The sequence below is a fragment of the Bos mutus genome, chromosome 16 (assembly GCF_027580195.1).
Source record: "Bos mutus isolate GX-2022 chromosome 16, NWIPB_WYAK_1.1, whole genome shotgun sequence".
NCBI lineage: Eukaryota > Metazoa > Chordata > Mammalia > Artiodactyla > Bovidae > Bos > Bos mutus.
In genome coordinates this window covers 1,755,652-1,778,423 of record NC_091632.1, presented here as the reverse complement: position 1 = coordinate 1,778,423, position 22,772 = coordinate 1,755,652, and the positions used below count along the sequence as shown (strand labels likewise).

General features: G+C 50.0%; 1 long non-coding RNA gene across 1 annotated transcript in view; it reads right to left on the bottom strand.

The window, feature by feature from the left end:
- LOC138991218 (uncharacterized) overlaps window positions 1–14,796 on the bottom strand; it is a 37,859-nt gene extending 23,063 nt beyond the window's left edge. Inside the window, exon 1 of the long non-coding RNA XR_011467177.1 lies at window positions 14,482–14,796. This is a non-coding gene — a long non-coding RNA (uncharacterized lncRNA). The remainder of the gene's footprint in view (window positions 1–14,481) is intronic.
- Between the last annotated feature and the right edge of the window lie 7,976 nt (window positions 14,797–22,772).

Here is a 22,772-nt window from a genome sequence, read left to right as displayed (position 1 = left end):
CTCATGTGGTTCCTCAGATCACAGGCGTGTGGGGAGGCCAAGGGCAGCGCAGAGAGGCCACTCAGGAGGCCACAGCAGCAATGGCCTCAGCTTAACCATCGCTTCTAGAACTTTGGCAGAGACGCACACTAATGTGCCCGTTTCCTAAGTCTATCCTCTCCCCCATTTTTGAAAATCAAAGCCTCACTTACTTTTTTGCAGGCTCCTGACCCCTCTCATTCTCCCTGTGACTCTTCACGGCAGCTCACTAGGTCAAGACTCCACCATCAAGTCTGCTAGTTCTGCCAGTGCCTGCCTCATAACAGAGACTGGAATTTACGCAAGGTAGTGAGGGATGATCTTCACTGGCCTTAATTCCATCTTAATTATGTTTGCCATTCAAGCACGTTAGTCATTCCAAGGGAGAAACAGCAGAGGCGGGAGTCCTTATCCTGCCCATTCCCTGACAACGCATTGCCGTGGAGTGTTGCAAAAACGCTGCAGAAGCAACTCGATGACAGCCCATTGGCTGTTCCAGGCCTGAAGTCTACCTTCCTACTGGATGGTTTTGCCAAAAGAACCCTTGTGTGCTCCTCATAGGTTTCACACACATCCCTCGCCTCCTAGTACAATTGTTACCCATTTGGGCTATCCTTTTACAGATGCCCTTTGATTGCAAGTGTTTTGTATTTTTTAATAGAACGGTAATAATGGCTAACGTTGAGCATTTACCATATGCTAGCCACTCTAGTGGAGAAGGCAATGGCACCCCACTCCAATACTCTTGCCTGGAAAATCCCATGGACGGAGGAGCCTGGTAGGCTGTCGGACACGACTGAGCGACTTAGCAGCAGCAGCAGCAGCAGCAGCCACTCTAGTAGGGACTTCGACGGACCACTTCATTTCAGCCACAGCTACCTTATGAAGTGGGTACAGGACTTCCCTGGCAGTCCAGTAGTTAGGAATCCACCTGCCAATGCAGGGGGCACGGGTTCAATCCCTGGTCCAAGAGTATTCCACATGCTTTGGGGCAACTAACCCTGTACCACAGCTCCTGAGGTCCAGGCTGTAGAGCCTGTGAGCTGCAACAAGACAGCCTACACGCTGTAGAGCCCGTGCCCCTCAACGAGAGACGCCGCCACAGTGAGAAGCCTGCGCTCCACAGCTAGAGAAGGCCCTCGTCCGGCAGCGAAGGCCCAGCAGCCAAAGATAAACAGATAAACATGTAAATAAATAAAGTGGGTGCAATTATCCCCATTTTACAAATTTAGGTATCAGAGCTCAGAAAAACTAAAGGACTTATCCAAGGTCGCACAGCAAGTAGGTGGCAAAGTCAGGATTCAAACGCTAATTCCAAAAAACTCAGTCTTAACTACTGCTGTACTATATTCAAATGTATGTACTTTTAAAGTGTGTCAATAGATTTCCAGAACACGGACACTTCTAAAATCTGTGTGCAGATTTTAGAGAACTCTCTGTGCAGCCACAGCTATTTTTAGATGCTGCCCTCTTTTTTTTTAAACTCAGGATAATTTGTGGCTTTATTGTCAGGCCTTCAGTTTTAAAATCTCTTGAACTATATTCTCTTGAGAATCAACCACAGCTTCTAATTCTTTTCTCTGAATTTTTGGAACATGCCTTTTAGAAGCCCGGGTGTCTGATTTTGCCCCCTCTCCCTCTGCATCCTTAGATACTGTGAACTCTAAAATTCCACAGTGGCTTCCCCTGGAGGTTCCGTTGTCTCTCCTCATCAGTCAGTTCTCTGTTGATCAGAATCACATCCAGAGCAGCCTTTGCCCATGAGCTTCCTTTTCGTCTGAGCTCAGACATCAGCTGGCCAAGTCGGGAATGCATCACAGGCTCCACTTTGAGCCAAGCAATGCACCAAGTCCTCCTACTGCTTCCTCTGGCCTCTGTGCCCGTTTTATGGCATCCCTTAGAGAACACGGTCCCCGTGGCCCCCTTCTGACCCAGTGGCCCACGTCATTCTCATACCACAGTGTCCATTCTCCTTTCAGCTTCATCCAAAAGCTGGCTCTGCTCCTTACGACCTTGCATTGCCCGCCACAGCTGTCAACCAGCGTCCCCACCGCCAGTCTCCACCACACACTCCAAGCCTCTGTGCCCCTCCGGTTTCCCTTCCTACAGTCCCGAGCCAGAGAACCCAGAGTTCCCTCTGCCATAGCCCCCACCACTGCTGTGCACAAAAAGAGACCTGCTTGTCTTGCTTGTGAATGTCTTAGAGCGGAAGAGCCAGGGTTGGAAATGGCAGCTCCCTTGGCAACAAGAAAACACCAGTTGGTTGAGGAAACACTAAGGAGCGATCCCTCATTCCTTCATTGCTACCCTCAGGACTCAAAAAGCATCAGGCTGTCAGCCTCTGAGGGAAGAAAGAACCCAGGCTCACCTACATGATAAGAACAAGGTGCAGTATGTGGTGGCCTGTTACTAAGCTTATTGCTATGTGCTTTCTCTCTTGCTCTTAGTCATAATGAGTTGTACTGTACAGATACGATTATTATTCCCATTCTACAGGTAAGGAAACTGGGACTTGGAAAATTTAAGCTTACCCAACGTCACACAACCAATAAAGGTAGAATGGGAGTTTGAGCCCGGTCTTCTAATTCTGAATCCCCGTGCTCTGCTCACCTACCCACACCGTGCTCTACATCCCGAACACAGAGTGAGTGATGTGTGCTCCTCTCAGGATGGGGGCAGGGGGCGAAGCTGGATGGACATAACCAGGTACTGACTGCAGAGGAGAGAGGAGATGGAGTCCCTTGTACTGACTGGCTCACAGGAGCTGGTGAGTGGTGCCAGGAGCAACAGCCCACAGATGGGCTCCAGGACCATGGGGTGGGCTGGCCCAGGCAGCAGAGCCACAGCAGAGAGGGCCACGCCGGGGCAGTGCCCAGCTACGGGGCTCGGAGGCCAGGGCATGGCAAAGTCCACCTCCTTCAGCTGAAGCCAGCCTCCCAGAGTCCCCTGGCCTAAGCCCCTGCCTTCTAATGGCCTCAATATCATTATCTCTGTGCATTTCACAGTGAGAGGAGGAGAGGGACCGGCTCTCTCCACTCAGGGCTGGACTTGTCATTGGGAGACGGATGGGCACTCTCCTCAGAGCCCTCCGTTAGAGTCAGTCATTCACAGATGGACTTGGAGAGTCCATGGGCCTCTCTGAAAGCCTGGCAAATTTTTCTGTGCACATGCATATGTGACATTTTCTGGAGAAAGGGCACCTTGGATTTAGTAAGACTGCAATGGGCCTCAAATCCAGAAAGACCAAGGATTACTGCATTAGAGGGTCCTAGAGTCCCACTCACAGCTGTAGGTCTTTTGCTGGGAGTTACCACAGGAAACAGGGCCACCCACAACTTGTGGGTCTGTCCGGGAGGATTAGGTTGATGAACATCCCCCATCCTTCGGTGTGTGGGCTTCTCTTCCATTGTAACAAGCGAGCTCAGTTGACGTGTGGCATGTGGGATCTTAGTACCTTGACTGGAGATCGAACCTGCATCCCCTGCACTGGAAGGTGGATTTTTAAACTAAATGGATTCAGATTTCCTCATATAGACATTTCCTTTAAAATGAGGAAGATGAATTCTCAGCATTTTCATTTGCAAACATTGTCTGCCCCTAACCAAACAAAGCGTCAAGCTTTCAACTCATCAAAACCTATAAGCTCCCTGGAACTCCACAGCACCCCCCACTTCAGCTCCATGGGTCCCCCAGCCCTGAGAGCCCCAGGAGAGCTCACTCAGCCACTGAGCAGCACCCATCTGACAAGCATGTGCCCAGGGAAGGCACGGGATTCACCGAAGTTCCCTGGGAAACCCAGGCTGAAGCCCTTCTCTTTAATCCTGAGTAGACTAGAGTCATCCATTCTGTTCTATTTCTCCTTTAGACCCCTTCCCCAGTTCCTCAACTTCTCTGACCCCTTATGCACACACACACAAGCTGTGTGCACACGTGCATGTCCATGTGTTTGCACAAACACACACAACTTTGTAAATGTCATTTGCAGCTCTGTTCCAGTCCCCATTCTACACGCCATCTGCCAGAAGCTATTTTAAGCACCTAATAAAACTGTTTTAGAATGAATCCTGGGATGTTCTGCCCTTTGCTTCCCCAGGACAAGAGCAGTTGGGCTCCAGATGGAGCTATGTGTTGGCATCAAGCAAAGAGAAAGAGAAAGAATCATCAACCCAAGGCCAGCAAGAGAACCCAGTCACCTCCCCACAGCAGTGTGGTGTCTACACAGCCATACACCTGAATTTAAACCTCTGCCGTGAGGACTTCCCTGGTGGCCCAATGCTTAAGAATCCACCTTCCAATGTAGGGGATGCAGGTTGTATCTCTAGTCAAGGAACTCAGATCCTACGTGCCACGTGGCAACTGAGCTCGTTTGCCACAACTAGAGAGAAGCCCGTGCACCAAAGGAACAGCCCACGTGCGTCATCTAAGATCCAGTGCAGTCAAATAAACAAAAATAAATCCTCGTGGTGATCCTTACCATCCCTGAGACCTTGGCTACTGACTACACCTGTCTGGCTCATTTGTGACGGAGGGCTGCTAGCACCTCCATGGTTCTCAGCCTGAGCACACATCAGAGTCACCTGGAGGGCAACTGAAGCGCAGACTGCGGGGCGCACCCTCAAATCTGGAGTGAAGCTTGAGAATTTGCATTTCTAACACAAGCTCTCAAGAGGGTGCCGCTGGTCCAGGACCACTCTCTGAGAAGCACTGACCTACCTTGCGAGTTCTTGTGAGGATTAAATGAGAAAATAGATGTAAATCCCCCGGCACTTAGTATGGTAGTGGTCTCCACCTTGACTGTGCATTGGAACCACCTAGGGAGCTTTGAAAAGTGGTGCCCAGCATCACAGACCAATTAAATCAGAGTCTCCAGAGGTGAGAAACAGACATTACTACTTTTTCAAAAAAGTTCCCGGGTGACTTAAACGTACAGTCAAGGTTGAGAGCCACTGTAGCAGGAGCTCAGCACATTTAAAACACCCTGTACAAGCCGCCCAGCTGCCGCTGTTTCATGACCTCTATTCTTTCCTCAGGGCCCCATCACCCACTCTGGTTCCCCTGGGAAGGACTGTGGGGAAACGTAACCTTGAATTGACTGCTGGAAGGGCCAGGTGCTGAGGACCATTTGGAAGATGAGAACTGGTTCATTCATTCAACGCACACCGTCAGTCATTCATTTACTAACCATCAACCAAGTTGCTAGGCTTTCCTCATAGCTCAGTTGGTAAAGAATCTGCCTGCGATGCAGGAAACTCCGGTTCGGTTCCTGGGTCGGGAAGATCCCCTGGAAAATGAAATGGCAACCCACTCCAGTGTTCTTGCCTGGAGAATCCCATGGACAGAGGAGCCTGGTGGGCTACAGGCCGTGGGGTCACAAGAGTCGGACACGACTGAGCACAGCACAACCAAGTTGCTCTATTTGTGAGGTGCTCTGGAGGGGGTACAAGAATGAATAGAATCCAATCCTGCCCACAGGAGTTCGTGCCATAGCACAGAGGAGCTGGAATAATCGCCTCTCAGCTTTGGAAGTTCTCAGCCTCTCCTCCTCTCTGCCTTAGGAGCTCTTTCCACAACCACCCCATCATTTCATCCTAGCTTCAATACTAAGAGAGCTCCTTACCTCACAAGGCGGCCCATGGGGTTTAACATTTCTACCTTTTAAAAAGTTTTCCCTCAGACTGAACAGAAGCAGAGCCCTTTGACTCCCACTCATTAGCTCTCAACTCGCACCAGGCCTCCTTGCCCACGTGGGCTCAGCTGTGCACAGCTGCCTTCCGTGGTGGGATGGGGGGTTGGTGATTACAGCTGCATGTTGAGAGTGCTTTCTGATTACCATCGAAGTGTCGGAAAGGCAATGTAGAGGTTCTTGGTAACCGAGTATTAATTCATCAGCTTTCACAGGTTGTGCCAGGACACAAAAGTCAACGTAAAACAAAAGCACAATGAATTGACCACACTCTAACCTTAACCCTCACTCAGTTTTGTTCTGTAGCCTCAGGCTGACTTCATCCCTGGGGCAAAGGTCTTTGTTCAGGCTCTGCTGACTGTGGGAGGTTAGCAGGAAACAAATAAGATACGAGCCCATTGCAAAGTAAAACTGCATATCTTGCCCCCAAAATGCAGATTTTAATGCTGTTGACAAAATGTTAGAGAAATATTTAATGTTGAAAAGTGTTAGAGAAATATTTAAATCACCCACAAAGCCACTGAAGAATTAACACTGGGGTGGGGACACCAGTTAACAATGAAGAAGAGAAAATCCACAAGGATTATACACAGTAGTCACCTCAAAAGTAAATGATTTGGACACCCAAAATTGAGACACCCATGGGAAATGGAGGAAGCACTGTAATAGCTGTACAAAACAAAGACCCTCTTTAAGATCGTGTTCCTTCCCTGGTGGCTCAGATGGTGAAGCGTCTGCCTGTAATGTGGGAGACCCGAGTTCGATCCCTGGGTTGGGAAGATCTCCTGGAGAAGGAAGTGGCAACCCACTCCAGTATTCTTACTTGGAAAATCCCATGGATGGAGGAGCCTGGTAAGCTACCATCCATGGGGCCGCAAAGAGTCGGACACGACTGAGCAACTTCAATTTCACTTTAAGATCCTGTTGCAAAAGTAAAGAAATAAAGACTGTTTCTCTCTAAGAATCTATCATTTGGTTAAGGAGTTCAGTTTTACCCAATAAAAGAATTTCTACATTATGCCAGTAGCGCACAGCAGTGACGATCAAAAGTTGGGTTAAGGGGAACACAGATTCTGGCTTCAGAAGAGGAGAACCAGTGAAGTCTGGAGAGGCCAGGGAAGGTTTTGTCAGGAAAAGGCTTGTTTTTCAAGAAGAATGTACACACACCACCCGTCTTCCTTCCTGACTCCTCTGTGGATACTCATCACATCCTAGTCAAGAGGCCCCCAAATTTAGGAAAGCCAAGCGCACCTGACCTATCCAGCACACCCCGTGTTTCTGGTCAAGATCCCAGGAACTTAAGCAAGCAATGGACCACACCAAATGGCAGAGGAAGGCCGAGGGCCGGAGAACGCCTGAGGTGGCCGAGGAAACACTCAAGGCCCTGGTTACGTTGGTCCAGCCCGTCTGGGGGCGCGCCAACAGCACAATCCTGGGACGCCAGTGGGTCTGGCTGCCTCAGCCTGAGGAGGGGTGAGGAAGGCAAAGGGGAGCCAACGGCCGCTTCCCCGCCATGTGGGTGAAAAGAGCTTCCCACCCACCAAGAAACCCAACCCGGGTCTTCAGCGGGACCTCAGCTCAGTTCTCTGGAGAATCAAAGAGATTGCTTCTCGGCCTTGTGGCTAAGATCTCGTGGAGAGACAGAGCAGGGAGGAGAAACAGGGAGCCAGACACACCTCTAGATGAGTGTGGGACCAAGGCAATGTCACGCCTCCACCTCTCAGCCTCCCCACTGTATTTACGAGAAGAGACAAGCTAGGACTAGTGTTGAGGGGAAAGTCAGTTGAAAGTATGTGCTCAGAGCAGATGCAATGTGTGTGTGTGTGTGTGTGTGCGCGTGTGTGTGTGTGGGGGGGTGGGGTGCAATGGGGAAGCCACAGCTGTGACCTTGGCCATTTGGGTCCCAGCTCAACATTCAAGTACTTCTCCTGCTGCCCCGACAGCCACCTCATGTCCTCCCCGACCCCGTGAAGGCAAGGGGACCCCTGGGAATCAGAGTCCTCACCTAGGGCTGCTCAGGGGAGGAGAGTCAGAATACAGGCCGACCTCTCCCTTCCTACGCCCTCAGAAATGGGGAGCTGTTTATACCCCCACCCCCTGGCCCCTGCTTTGCTCTATTTTTAATTTAAATTATCTGATTTTTAAAATTTTCATTTTAAATTGTGGTTTAAAACACACAACATAAAATGTAGTATTGTGGTGAAGAATGTGCCTGTCAATGCAGGAGACCTGGGTTTGATCCCTGTGTTGGGAAGATCCCCTGGAGGAGGGCATGGCAACCCACTCCAGTATTCTTGCCTTGAGAATCCCACAGATGGAGGAGCCTGGTGGGCTAAAATCCACGGGATCAGAAAGAGTCAGACACCACTGAAGCGACTTAGCACACACGCAAAACCAGTTCTAAGTATACAGCTCAGAAGTGTTCAAGATATTCACACTGTTGTACAACCACCTCCACAACTTTCTCATCTTGCAAAACAGAATCTCAGTTCCCTTTAAGCAATGACTCCTTGGTCTTCCCCAGAGGTCCAGTGGTTAAAAATCGCCTTGCAACGCAAGGGACACTGGTTGAATCCCTGGTCCCAGACGATGCCACGTGCTGCAGATCAACTAAGCCCAGGCGCCACAGCTGCTGAGCCAGCTCTCTGCAGCCCAGGAGCCGCGACTACTGAGCCCGTGTGCCTGGAGCCCGTGTCCTACCACGAGAGAAGCCACCATCACGAGAAGTCCTCACATGGCGACGGAGAGGAGCCCTGCTCACCGCAACTAGAGAAAGCCTGCGTGCAGCGACCAAGACCCACCGCAGCCAAAAATAAAAGAAAGAAAGAAAGAAATCTTCAAAGAAGACAAGCAATGACTCCTCATTTCCCCCTCCGCACAAGCCCTGGAAACCACCATTTCTACTTTCTCTTTCTGTGAATTTGGCTACTCCAGGTATGGCAACTGCACAGTCTTTTGGGACTGGCTCCTTTCATTTACATAATGTCTTCAAAGTTCATCCATGCACTTCACGTGTCAGAACGCCTTTCCTTCTGAAGGCTGACACGCCATTGTGTGTATACACCGCACTTTGTTCATCCATTCATCCGTTGGTGCACGCTTGCATTGCTTCCACCTTTTGGTTATTGTGAATAATGCTGCTGTGAACATGGGCGTGCAAATATCTCTTGGAGATGCTGCTTTCAGTTCTTTTCTATATATACCCAGAAGTGAGCTTCCTGGATCATATGGCAATTCTATTTTTGATGTTTTTGAGGTATCGCTGTGCTGTTTCAGCACAACAGCTGCACCGTTTCACATTCCCACCAGTGGTGAACTAGGGTCCCAGTCGCTCCATCCTGCTTTGCTCTTAAGGAGTCGCCAAGAAGGAGGGGCTCCCAGCATCTCTGGGTTTGATGAGGAGCTTGGACCTCACAATGCTTGCTGTCCTGTCCTTTCTGGCCTTATCCTCAGAGGTCTCACGTCATCCCTCAGCCCTCAGCTCTCCAGCAGGCCAGGGAGGAAGAAAAGCAACAAAGTCTTCCCAGGTAGCCCGCAAAACAAATCCCCAAGCGCAACGGTGCTCAAGTAACAGGAGCACCCAGCAGCGGGACAGATCCGGGCGAGGACAGGAGTGGGCCGCTGCCCCCACGCTGAGCTGCCTGCGTGGCAAGGGGTGATGGGGGAGAGACTGGGTGGGGAGCTCCTCCTTCTCAACGAGCGTGGAAGTCCACGCTGCTGCCAGCTCCCCAAGCCCCCAGCAGCCGGCAACCGGTCCCCTGCCGCCCTTGTTTTGTGCGGGCTCAGCAGCAGGCAGCGGGCGCCTTTGAACATGCAAACCCCGTCCTCTCACTTCCCTACTGAAAGTGGTTCACTGCTCCTACTGCCCTCGGACTGAACTCCTTGACGCAGTCACAGCCCTTCACATCCCAGCCCTGCCCGGCTCTCGGTGCATCTGCTGTGTCCCTCCCTCCTACTCCGAGATCCAGCCACACAAATGCGTTCCGATTGCTAGAACGTGCCACACTTGGTCTCTGTTGGGCTTTTGTACGTAATGTTCTCTCAGCTTGGATCAGTCTCCCCCACAACACTCTCTCTCCTCTCTTCATCTAACTAGTTCTTGGCATCCTCTGGGTCTCAGCTGAGATGTCACTTCCTCCAGGAAGCCTCCCATGGCCTCCAGGATTCTAAGTATTACCATGGGGATCATCTCGGGACTGTGCTGCAGGTTATGTTCCGTGGTGCCTCGTGTCCCTAGGACACTAGGTCCTGTGAGCAGAGTCTTGTCCGTGTTTCTCCCAGCTCCTAGAACACTGCCTGGCTCAGGGTAGGTGCTCATAACAAATTTTTGATGAGTGAATTAGTGTGTGAATAAAAGCACTGGAGGCTTTAGTCAGGAGGCTGATGAGACCTGGGAGGTACAGGGGATTGGCTTCCTTCCACCCCCCTTTTAACCTTATCCTTGTCTTTTGGCTTTTCAGTTCAGTTCAGTTCAGTCGCTCAGTCGTGTCCGACTCTTTGTGACCCCATGAATCCCAGCACGCCAGGCCTCCCTGTCCATCACCAACTCCTGAATTCACTCAGACTCACGTCCATCGAGTCAGTGATGCCATCCAGCCATCTCATCCTCTGTCGTCCCCTTCTCCTCCTGCCCCCAATCCCTCCCAGCTTCAGAATCTTTTCCAATGAGTCAACTCTTCACATGAGAGAGAAGTTGGCCAAAGTTGGCCAAAGTACTAGAGTTTTAGCTTTAGCATCATTCCTTCCAATGAAATCCCAGGGCTGATCTCCTTCAGAATGGACTGGTTGGATCTCCTTGCAGTCCAAGGGACTCTCAAGAGTCTTCTCCAACACCACAGTTCAAAAGCATCAATTCTTTGGCGCTCAGCCTTCTTCACAGTTCAACTCTCACATCCATTTGGCTTTTAGTGTCCCCCAAAGTTATGGGGAAATGAGGATACTCCAAAAAGGGGATAGGGACCATACAGATGAAGCATAAACCCTGGAGTTCCTTGGGGAACTGTTCCAAAGCTCTGGACTATCAGGATATTTGAATTTATCTGGCCGTCCCCAGTCTTGTGACCCTGAGTGATGAAGAGTTTATGGCTTCTTCCACCTCCTCTGGCTTCCCAGACTGTGCACAGTGATCACGCTCTGTCCCCTCTGGCCCTACCCCCATTGCTAGGAGACAGCTGTGACCTATGGCCATTTGCCTAGGGGGCCCCCTGGCCAAGAGGCCCAAGGCCCCAGGTACAAAAGTGGTGCACCTCAGAGCTGGGCTCTAACGGGCCATTCTGCATGGCGTGTAGAGATCTGGCAAGACAACAGTCTCCCCTGCAGCATCCTGAATCTCTCCCTCACAGCAGAGAAATAGCAAGCCCTGGACCGGGAACATTCAGAAGGGAAGGGCAGCAATTTGGGGAGAGGAGGGCAGACAGGGGTCCGTCCCAGTGCCCAGGTTTGTGTACATCACGGCACTGCCATGCCACAGAGCCCAGGCTGTTTCTGCTCCCCAGCGCTCCCCAGCCTCTCCTGTGGCAGGCAGGTGGAACGCGCTCCTTTCTTTGTCATGTGGCTAACCGAGGGCACCGTGGTGGGGGCCCAAAGAGCCCACCGCACCCTTCACTCGGTCCCGGGCACCTTGGCTCCCCAACGGTTACCCGCTTCAGGACCTGGGAGGGTCGGACAGCACGTCCAAGGCCTCCCGCCTCCTTTTCTGCGCATCGGGAGCCGCACTGCAGTTTTCTTTGGCTGCACTGGGCCTCTGTTGCTGCACTTGGGCTTCCCCTAGTTGCGGCAAGCAGAGGCCACTTCCTCTGGTGTGCGGGCTCCTCACCGCAGTGACTTCTCTTGCTGCGGAGCCAGGCTCCAGGCGCGCGCTCAGTGGCTGTGTGCACAAGTGCAGTTGCCCCACGGCATGTGGAATCTTCCCCAGCCAGGGAATTCCCTGCACTGGCAGGTGGTTCTTAACCTTTGGACGGCCAGAGAAGTCCACAGTACATCTTAATTAGGAGGAAATCTGAGGCGATTAGTATGGGCTCTCCTGCAAGGCGCATATTAGCAGAGAGTGACAACCAGCTCCACACACACAGGGGTCTCAGCGCACTTCACCTGGGCTCGTGTGACACTATTATTGGCCGAGGCCTGCGGTCTTGGCCAGGTTACCAGAAGCGGGCTTTGGGGACCTCCTGGGCTGCACACAGATGCAGCCTCCTCGGTCATCTCTTTGCACTGGGCACTGGAGGGGATGCAGGGGGTGGTCCAGAGGTCATCTCACGTGCAGAGCTCAGCTCAGCCTGCAAGAAGGTTTTTCCAGTAAAATGAGATTCAGTTACAGCCAAGGTAAGAAAGGAAAGGTCCAGATAGGTGAGGTGAAGACAGGCACTCGACAGCTGTTCTAGAAGATTACTCTGCCACATCACGCACAAACACATGTGTGTACACACACACACACACACACACCACACACACACCACAGCTCCACCCCAACAGAGACAGTTGCTAAGCATCACAGACAAACCAGGAACAGCCAGCTCAAAGGCAAACCCTCCTGCCTCCTCTCTGCCCAGCACTTAGACCCAGAGACCAGACGCACGGATGACTCAGGCCAGACCCAGGGGGCTTGCAGTTCTTACCCTCTCATAATAGTTCCTGCTTTGAGCTAAGCACCACAGTAATTCACCCACACAGGCCAGAGCAGCGGAAGAATTTCTCTTGCCAAAAAAGCTAATGGGAGGCGAAATGGCATTAATAACAGTATAGTGTCTAGACAGGAGGCAATGGTCCGGAAACTCTCTGCCCTGGTCAGGCCTCTCCTTGCTCAGCCTAAGAGCCACATGCAGAGGCCACTGGTAAACCTGGGCTCCCTTCAGCAAGACCTCCAGAAAGCAGGGTGGGGGTCTAGAGGGAATCCTTCCCCACTTGCAGCCTGTGAGAGCCATCTTCAGATGGCAGAAGGCAAAGGAGAATGGTTCTCAGCAGGGTCAGGATGGACACTCAGAACAGGGCCCATGAGTTACAGGGAGGTGGGTTTCCACTCAAGGGAAGAAAACCTAACAATCCAAGCTGCTAATGATAGCACCGTCCTCTTGTGAGGTGCTGAGACCTCTGTCACAGCATGTATTCAAACAGTACAGCGTAGTGTTTAGGAGCTTAAGCTAGAGACTCAGATATATCTGGCTTCAATTCCTTACTGCCACTTACTAATTGTGTGACCAGAGGAAGTTAATTGAAATTGTTTGCTCATTGGTACATAAGCATAATAATTGCCTCCTCAAATTTTGAGGCATATATGAGATTAGTACATGTAAAGTAGAGTACCTCATAACCATGAATACTCATTGGAAGGACTGATACTGAAGCTGATGCTCCAATACTTTGCCCACCTGATGCAAACAGCCGACTCTGGAAAAGACCCTGATGCCGATGCTGAACAAGACTGAAAGCAGAAGGAGGAAAAGGGAACAGAGGATGAGTTGGTTGGATGGCATCACCAATTCAATGGACATGAACTTGGTCAAACTCTGGGAGATGGTGATGGAAAGGGAGGCCTGGCGTGCTGCAGTCCATGAGGTTGCAAAGGGTCAGACATGACTTGGCGGCTGAATAACAACTACCACCTCACAGTAATAAGCACTTGATAAATTTTAGCTACAACTATTCTTACATATAATAACAAGCAGAAATTAGGTGACTACCAGTTGGGGGAGGCTAACAAAGAGAGTCTCAGAATGATTCGAGATGGGAATAGATAATCTGAGATCCTTTCCAACTCAAAGGATATACAGAGCCACTTATTCATTTTTTCCCTCTTTTTTGTCATTCAACAAATGAAACCACTCGGTGACAGAAACCATGCTAGACTCTGAATAGACAAAGGATCAGAGGCTGCCTCACACTCCTCCTTCCATCTGAGAGCTCTTTAATCATTTCTTGCCTTAAAGCCCTCCCCAGCTGATCAGAAGGATGAGATGTTGGCATGCAACACACACACACACACACCACCACCACCACCACAGTGCTTTGCCCTCACCAACACGACAGACGCTGAGCCCTGTTCACAGGCTGTCTCTGGACACTGGTGATGACCCAGGCCAGCAGTAAGATCTCTCTGCCACAACCTGGCTCACCAGATACCTATTCCTTGGGTAAGCAAGCTAAGGGCTGCAGATTCCACCATTACAAAAATGACCCTGGTTAGCAGGGACCCTCTTTCCTCCAGGAACAAGTGTCTGTTCCAGGAGAACAAACCGTAGCCCCCTCCATGGATCAGGAGCCACATTACATCTCAATTAGAAGGAAATTTGAAGCAATTATCTGAATTAACCAACCTAGCCTAAAGCAGCTGACACATCCCTTTAGATTATGGTGCAAGTCAGGAGCTCAGGGTTGGTTCATGCTTTTGGAATGCTGGGCATTTAACGATGGCAGTGATCGGCTTAGCATTGGTGAGAAGACGTGGCTGAGCTATGCCAGGCTCTCAACCTGGTCACTGTGGCCACTCTGTTCACAAGCCACTGAGCAAACGCTGGGGGAGGCTGAGGGAGAATCTCAACGTACAAAGGGGACCATCTTGTCTACCTGACTACCAGAGGGAGCTTGGTAAAATTCATGCGGAACACAAATATTTTCACATTCTGTGCACATTCTAAGAGGCCCATCCACACACCTTTTTTCTAAACTTCCTTCCTTGTCACCAGTTCTTGAATCTTATCCCTTCCAAGTTCATGACCAAGCCACACGAATTAGGCCTTAACTCAGGCCGTCTCTCCAAGTCAAGTTGTCCAACTCCAAGCACTCACCCCAGGCAGCATCTGTCCCCATGTGAGGGCCACTCCAGAATGAGCTGCGGTGCGAGGGGAGTCCCTTCAGGTGGGAGCCAGGGTATCAGGAAGAGTTCCTCAGCGCAGTCTGGGCTGTTCTCCTCCTCAGTCACCTCCCCCTGAGGCCACAGGGGTCAGCTGAGGAAGAAGCATCAGAGAAGCAGGAGTGGACACCCTCGGGCCTTGAGTGACTTGCCACGAGAACGCAGGTGAGCCATGGGTGTCACTCAGTCCAGTCCCGCTGATAGCACCCACAGCTGATTATGGAGTGCCGCTGGGCAGGCCTGAATTCACGGCTTGTCAGTCGTGATGAGTAACTGCGGTTACAAGGTCATGTGTTATCCTGTGGTCAGAGATGTAGTCTATCAGGGCCAGCAATAAGCCAAAACTATTTCTCAAAAGAATAGTGAGCTGACAAAGCACGTGTTCATTCCCAAAGCTTCAGGACAGATAGAGTTTGCCATGGGACCCACAGAGCATCCCAAGGTCGGTCTCCAAAATCCAGAGACCAGCTTGGAGTCAAAATGAAGCAACAAGGGCAGGATTCACCCTCCCACCTAAAACATCCAAACACCAGACAAAATACACGAAACAACTATTTATAAAACATAGCACATCAGGCAATGAAGGACAACGATCCCTGTGAAGTGGGAAATAAACAAGGTCATCCCTGTGACTGCCCCAGCTTGCTACCTTAAGAGAATCTCCAGGCAGCCTAGGGAGAGGGAATCCATATGGAGCCTGATGGGCTGGCTGAGTCAAGGCGCAGTGATACTGAGAGTGCAGCAGGCTGAATTCACAGGACAGAAAACAGACAGGAAAGAATGCACAGAGGAAGAACTCTGGAGACCTAAAGCACATCCCCGTCGGGCACTCAGCTGAGTGCTGATCAGCACGTACGCGTGAGGGACCTCTGTGAGGCTGGGGAAGAGTGAACCAAGATGGCTAAGGGGAACAGTGCTCAGCACTCACACAAGCTGGGAATGGCGCTGGTTCCCACAGGCCAGGCTGGCAAACCCTGCGACTCAGGAGCACTGAAGAGAGGGGAAGGGACTTGCTCTAGGACCTGGAGAACAGATTCTCAGCTGACATTTTGGGCTGGATAATGCTTTATTGTACAATAATTCTAAACATTATATGCTTTATAACAGAGCTTCAAAATACATGAAGCAAAAACTAATAGAACTCTAAGGAGAAATGGGCAAATCCACAATTAGCGACTTCCATACCCACTGTTAACAACTGATAGAACAAGTAGTCAGAAAATGAATAAGGATACAGGAAATTTGAACAACCCTATCAACCAACTTGACCTAATCCACAATTACAGAACCTTCCACCTAACCACAGCCAAATATGCATCATTTCAAATAAACTATTATTCAATAAGATTGTCTTCTGGGCCATGAATAAAACTCAATACATTTAAAAGGTCATACCAAGTATGTTCTCTGACCGCAACAGAAATAAACTAGAAATTAATACAGGAAGATATGGAGAAAATCCCTAAATATTTGGAAACTAAATAACACACCTGTAAATAATCCATGTGCCAACAAAAAAAAAGCTAGAAAGTATTTTGAATTGAATGAAAATAAAACCACAACATATCAAAATCATGGGTTTGGGTATAGTGGGACTTATATGATTTTTATTATTAATCATAACAACCAAAATTCATTGAGCAGTTATTTGTTATGTGACAGGCATATGTAAAACCTTTACATATATTATCTCATTTAATCTCTATAAAATTCCATATTAATAGAGTACTATTATTATTCCCATTTTATACATAAAGAAAGGACTTCCCTGATAGCTCAGTTGGTAAAGGATCTACCTGCAATTCAGGAGACCCCAGTTCCTGGGTCAGGAAAATCCACCGGAGAAGGGATAGGCTACCCCCTCTAGTATTCTTGGGCTTCCCTTGTGGCTCAGCTGGTAAAGAATCTGCCTGCAATGCAGGAGACCTGGGTTCAATCCCTGGGTTGGGAAGATCCCCTGGAGAAGGGAAAGGCTACCCACCCCAGTATTCTGGCCTAGAGAATTCCATGGACTACGGTCCATGGGGTCACAAAGAGTTGGACACGACTGAGCAATTTTCACTTTCTTTCGTACATAAAAGAAACAGAGGCTTAGAGAAACTAAAAATAATCATCAGGATGCTGCTAAAACAGTACTATGAGGAATTTAAAGCACTAAACACACAGCTTAGAAAAGAAGAATGGTTTTAAATCCATGCTCCAAGGTTACTTCTCTCACCATCCTGCTTCTATCCCTGACCTGCCTGTATCTGCCCCACAAGACTGAGTGCTCTGAGGGCTGCATCTGTATCGTGTGCGTCCTTAGTATACCGACCTTAACACACAGCCTGGCCCACCACAGGCCTCCAGATACATGCCTCGACCAAAGCTCCAGGCTCACTGGTGTCCCTGTTACAGGAGCCAGAGAACGCCTTGGGCCTGGGCCTTCTATTCCATCTGGAATGAACAGAATTCTGGTCCCATAACACGGCCCAGGGAGCCTCTGAGGACTGGCGATGGGCCCACTCCCCAGGCCAGTCTGAGAGGGACCACAGGGCAAGCCCCCCCGACCCGTGCGGCTCCATGGAGACCCTTCCCACCGCAGGGCTTGGTACCCGCGCCCTCCCCCGCAGCTCTCCTCGGGTCTGGCTCTTTCTCACTGCTGAGGTTTCCGTTCATTTCCTCAGACGGGCCTTCTGTGCCCCTTACCTATAATCCTTCCTTCTACACATCACTGGGCTTTGGTTTTGGACAGCCACCCCTCCCCTAGTAGATCCAGTCCTGGTGAAGCTGTCAGCTAAGGCGCTCTGGTCTCCCCTAGTGAGAGAGCTGTGGACCTTCTGTTCCTGTGTTGTGACTGCTCCGGGGAACTTTTTCCCTACGTCTACCCCTGAAGAGACAGTCTACTGGGGCCACAAAATAACCCTGCTTCCTGTGCCTTCCCTTATTCTCTCTCCCTTTCATTCTGTCCTTTGATCCTGTCTTATCCTCCTCTTATCTGTCCAGAAATTTCCTTTTGGCTGAGTCGTTTCTTTGGCTTACAATAAAGAATCCTGACACTAACCCTCAGCCATTATCTGTTTGTTCTTCTTACAGCATTTTTCAAAATCCAAAATGATTTTTTTTTTTAAATGAGCTGACATGTTTGTCGTCTGTCTCCACCGTGTCAGGAGCAGCCTTTTCAGCCTCGCTCCCTGCTGTCCCAAGACCTGGTCCAAGACTGAGGCTGGCGCAGGCAGGGCTGCGGAGGAAGGCAGGGCCACACTGGGCCGTGTCTCACCACCAGACCCTCTGGCTGGAGCACCGCCCAGACTGTGTGAGAGGGGGCAGGAGGGGGCCGTGGGGACCGGGGGTGAGCCTCCACCTTCACTTCGGATTCCAAGCAACAGATTCCAAGACCAGATCTCTCTTCCCCTCGCCCTATGATCTCTACCGATCCTTGGTAAGTCTTGAGCAGTGTCTTCTAAATCTTTAATTACAAAAAAATTTGCAACCCAACCAGTGAACACACGAACACTGTTGATAAATATTTAAAATTGCTACAGCAGCAGATCTGAAGGGATTAAGAAAAGATATATTGGAGTGACAGTTATTAAACACTAAATCCCAGTAAATGTTACTGAGCAGATAAATAATGCAAACTCCTGACAGCCGCTCTGCTGCTGACAAGACAGGAGAGACGTCTGCTTGGGGACATGGCATCGGGGGAGGAGAGGCCCTCCCTGCTGTGGCAGGGGTGTCAGGGGAGGAGGCAGCATGGACGCAGCTCCCTGCCCCCCAGGCATACCCTGCCTCGTGCTCTCTCAGCGCCACTGTCCTTGGGGCGCAGGGCACGGCGGGAAGGGCAGACAGAGAAGCCTGCAGGACGGCTGCCGGAGGCTCTGGGGCTGGGCCACTTGGGCTGCCACCACCCCACAACTCTGAGCAAGAAAGGAAACTGCATCCTTTCCTTCAGTCACATCTCCCCAGCCTTGGACTGACCATTCACCTATTGCCCCAGTATCTCCTTAAGAGAGCCACTCACTGGCGTATGCATTCTTTCACACATTCATTCAGTTACGCGTGTGCTAGTTTACTTGTTAGTTACTCACTCACTGCTCAAACGTTGGCTGAGAGCTTGTTATAGCTGGGGCGACACGGAGCTTAGCAAGACCCAGGCCTCGCCCTCAAGCTCTGAAAGCCTAGGTGTGGGGTGGGGTGGAAAGCAGAAAGGTGAAAATACAGCCACCCAGTAGACTCGGCATTTGCAGATTCCATACTTGAAGTCTGACTACTCAGTAGACAACCACAAAGGTCTGTGAGCACCAGAGATGTGCCCTGTAGTTGAGACACGTTTGAATTACGTGTGCGCTGAGACTGGTGTGTGGGAACGAGGAAGGTACCTCTAAAGGTCGAGAGAAGCAAGCAGGGAAGCAAGATGGCGTTAGACACCAGCTGTATACCAGGCACTTTGCTGTATGACTGGATGGCTCTTTTAGTGATCAAAACAATTTCTCAGCCCATTTTGAAGATTAGGAAATCAGAGATCAGCTTGTCCAAAGTCACAATGAGAGCCATAGCCTATACAGAACTAGAACTAGAACGAGAGACTGCCTGACTCCAAAGTCAATGTGCTTTCTACAATAATACCCAGCTCCAGCGAAGAAGAGTGGGAACATTTTCTCCTGGTAAGAACAGCAAGGCAAGGTTATTTTGCTTATTGTTCGAGATATAATTTATGTTCAGTAAAGTGCACAGATCTTAAGTGTACAGTTCAATAAGCTTAGACAAATGTATACAACCATGTAACCAATATCTAAATCAAGATATGAAATATTCCCAACACCCCAGAAAGTTCCTACCAGAAGCAACCATTATTCTATTTTCTATCACCATAATTTGATTTTGCCAGTTCTTGAACTTCATATAAATGACTTCAATGTATAAATGGCTTCTTTCCCTTAACATAATAAGAGAAAGTTTTAAAAAGGGATTTTTTTAAAAAAGAAAAAGAGAATCCCTCCGAAATACCCAACACAATGAAGTGACATATTACCAAGTTCTGACTGAACTCTAAAAAAGGCGGCTAGATGGGTTGGCATTGCCCAGGCCACTCGAGATCTCTAGTTCTATCTGCTTGCCCAGTCGTCTGCGGAGCGGGTCCAGGGAACTCCACAGAAGCTCGGAAGGCAGCCCCTGTGCTCCGGGTCGGGGCGCCTCTGGCCTTGAAGGGCCCGTCTTGCAGCGGGCGCTCGGGCTGAGCTGCCGTCTGCTCGCCTTCTACCCTGGGTCTCAGAGCCACCGGCCCGGGGGAGGAGGGCCCGTTCCCCTCCGGCCTCCAGATTGGCCCGTGCCTTTTAGACCGCCCTCCATCTGCCTGGCCACGCCTTCCTCGCGCCTCCAGGAAGCAGGAATCCAGGTTGTTTCCGGGATTCCCGCCCTTTCCTGGGGGTTCTGGCCACCATCTTGGCTCTGGCTTTCTAGGTGCCCAGCAGCCTCCACACTGGACACCGTCTTCTCAGGAGGCTTCTGGCTTTACGAGAGATTCTTTGTGGGTCGGAACCTTCTCTGTGCCTCTGGTCTCTGTCAAGCTTCGTTCTCTCTATGGAGGACCCCGAGTCCCTGTCTGCTATATGAACAGTGCCTCTCTTAAAGAGCAGGGACCACAGAAATGGCTTGGCTCCTGGAAAGAACAAGTTAGCTCAGGGAACCCGTGCTGTGGATTGCAGGGATGACATCCATGTGTTCCCCAGGGAGGGGCAGAGCATTCCTGAACACTGCTCCATTATGTTTTCAGCACCTGGGGGATCACTTTCATACATGACAACTGGATAGCAAGCTTTTCTGACACCGGGTGACTGGGGAAGGTGGGGGAAGGTGTGAGAGGAAGGAGTCCCCAAGTGTCTGCAACTGCAGAGACCCAGGTGTGGTCAGGACTGGGTCAGGTGAGGAATGGGGCAATGACCTTGGGGCCTCTTGGACGCTCCACTGTCTTCCCTTAAAAGAGCTGTGGCTGAGCCAGATGACTGATGGGATCTTTTTAACTGATGTCCTAGACATCTCAGCCGTAATTATCTCCAGCTTAGGCTGTCTGTCCCCAAGGCAGCTCCGTACTAATGCGCCTGTGGCAGCCTTCCAACAGCCCCTCACAGAGAACTCAGGCTTTGCCCCGCCAATTAATTATCTGCGGGTGCTGCTCACCCCAGAAGGAAGCGGGGGCTGGGACAGAGTAACATCTCTCTCCCGGAGTCTGTTCATCAGTCAGTCAACAACCATTGAGGAGCACTACAAGGCAAATGCTTGTTTCATTCACTCTGATCTTTAACCACCTGGTCTCCCACACTATTTCCTAGTTGTCTCCTTCTCTTTCCCTCTGACATACTCATTCATTCAGCAAAGATGTAGAGAACTTGAGAGGCAATCCAGTATGATAAAGGATACTGACTTTGAAGCCAGTATTCTGGGTTTGACTCCAACTATTCCCCTCGCTAGTTCTGTGATTGCAGACAAACTGTACCTCAGAATCAATAATTGACAGTTATTGCAGACAGCAGATGAATTAAATACGTTACTTGCTTTGGAGGGTTTCTGGCACATAGTACTATAGATGCGTTTGTGATTCGAATAATAATCATTACTGTGTTCCAAGCATGCCCCTAACTCTAGAGATAAACAGTGATCAAGCAGAGAAATTCAGCTTGCCTTCATGGACTTTAGCAGGGAGCTGCCTCTGACTGCACAGGGGCTGAGAGATATAATGGGGGTCACCCGAGCTGGGCTCCCCCCTGAGGAAGCTGCACTGAGAGATGTAATCGGGGGTCACCCGAGCTGGGCTCCCCACTGAGAAAGCCGCACTGAGAGATGTAATCGGGGTTCACCTGAGCTGAGCTCCACCCCCACCCCCAGGAAGCCACACTGAGCTGACTCAGCTGGATGGTAGGAGTTGGCTGGAGGAACAGCTGAGGGAGGAGGGAGCTGCAGGCAGGCTGAGGGGGGAGTGCATCTGAGGAAGCAAAAGGCCTGAGTTTGCAAGTTTTCAAAGGGAGGGGCAGGGAGCAGGTGAAGAACCTGGGGTCAGGAGTCAGGAGACGTTGGTATGCGCCACGTAAAATTAGACAATGTGGAAAGTATGAGTCACGAAAGAAGAATTGGGAAGCTGGACTTGATGAAAAAATATAAACTGTCCTGTGCAAGACATATCCAGAGAATGAGAAGTCAAGTTAAAAACTGGAAGAAATTATTTGCAAAAGATATATCTCATAATGGACTGTTACCCCAAAAATGCAAAAAACTCTTAAAACTCAACAATAAAAAATAATCCAATTAAAAGACAGGCAAAATATCTAAACAGACAGCAAAGAAGATATTCAGATGGCAAATAAGTACACTAAAAGATACTGTAGGGAACTCCCTGGTGGCCCAGTGGTTAAGACTCAGGGCGTCCGGTGCAGGGCACATGGATTCAATCCCTGGTTGGGGAACTAAGATCTTGTGTGCTATGGCACATGGCCAAATAAATAAATCTTTTAAAAAAGATACTCGATGTCATATGTCATCAGGAAAATGTTAATTAAAACACGGAAATACCACTACACACTACACATTGCTGCTGCTGCTGCTAAGTTGCTTCAGTTGTGTCCGACTCTGTGCAACCCCATAGACAGCAGCCCACCAGGCTCCCATGTCCCTGGGATTCTCCAGGCAAGAATACTAGAGTGAGTTGCCATTTCTTTCTCCAATGCATGAAAGTGAAAAGTGAAAGTGAAGTCGCTCAGTCGTGTCTGACTCTTAGCGACCCCATGGACTGCAGCCTACCAGGCTCCTCCATCCATGGGATTTTCCAGGCAAGAGTACTGGAGTGGGGTGCTGTTGCCTTCTCCAACACATTACACATTAGAATGGAAAAAATCCAAAATACTGACAACACCAAATGCTGGCAAGGATGCAAAGTAACAGGAACTCTGGTTCATTGCTGTAAGAATGCAAAAATAGGCAATTTGGCAGTTTCTTACAAAACTGAGTTCTTACCGTGTGATCCAGCAACTGCATTACTTTGTACCCAAAGGAGTTAAAAACTTGTAGTTACACAGAGATCTGCACACGGATGTTTATAGCGGCTTTATCCACAATTGCCCAAACTTGGAAGCTAACAAGATGGCCTTCAATAGGCGAATGGATAAATTGGGGTATATCCAGACACTGGACTGGTCGGGTATTCAGCAGGCACTTAAGTTTGTAGTTCTGAAAACAACGAGGTCCTACTGAGAA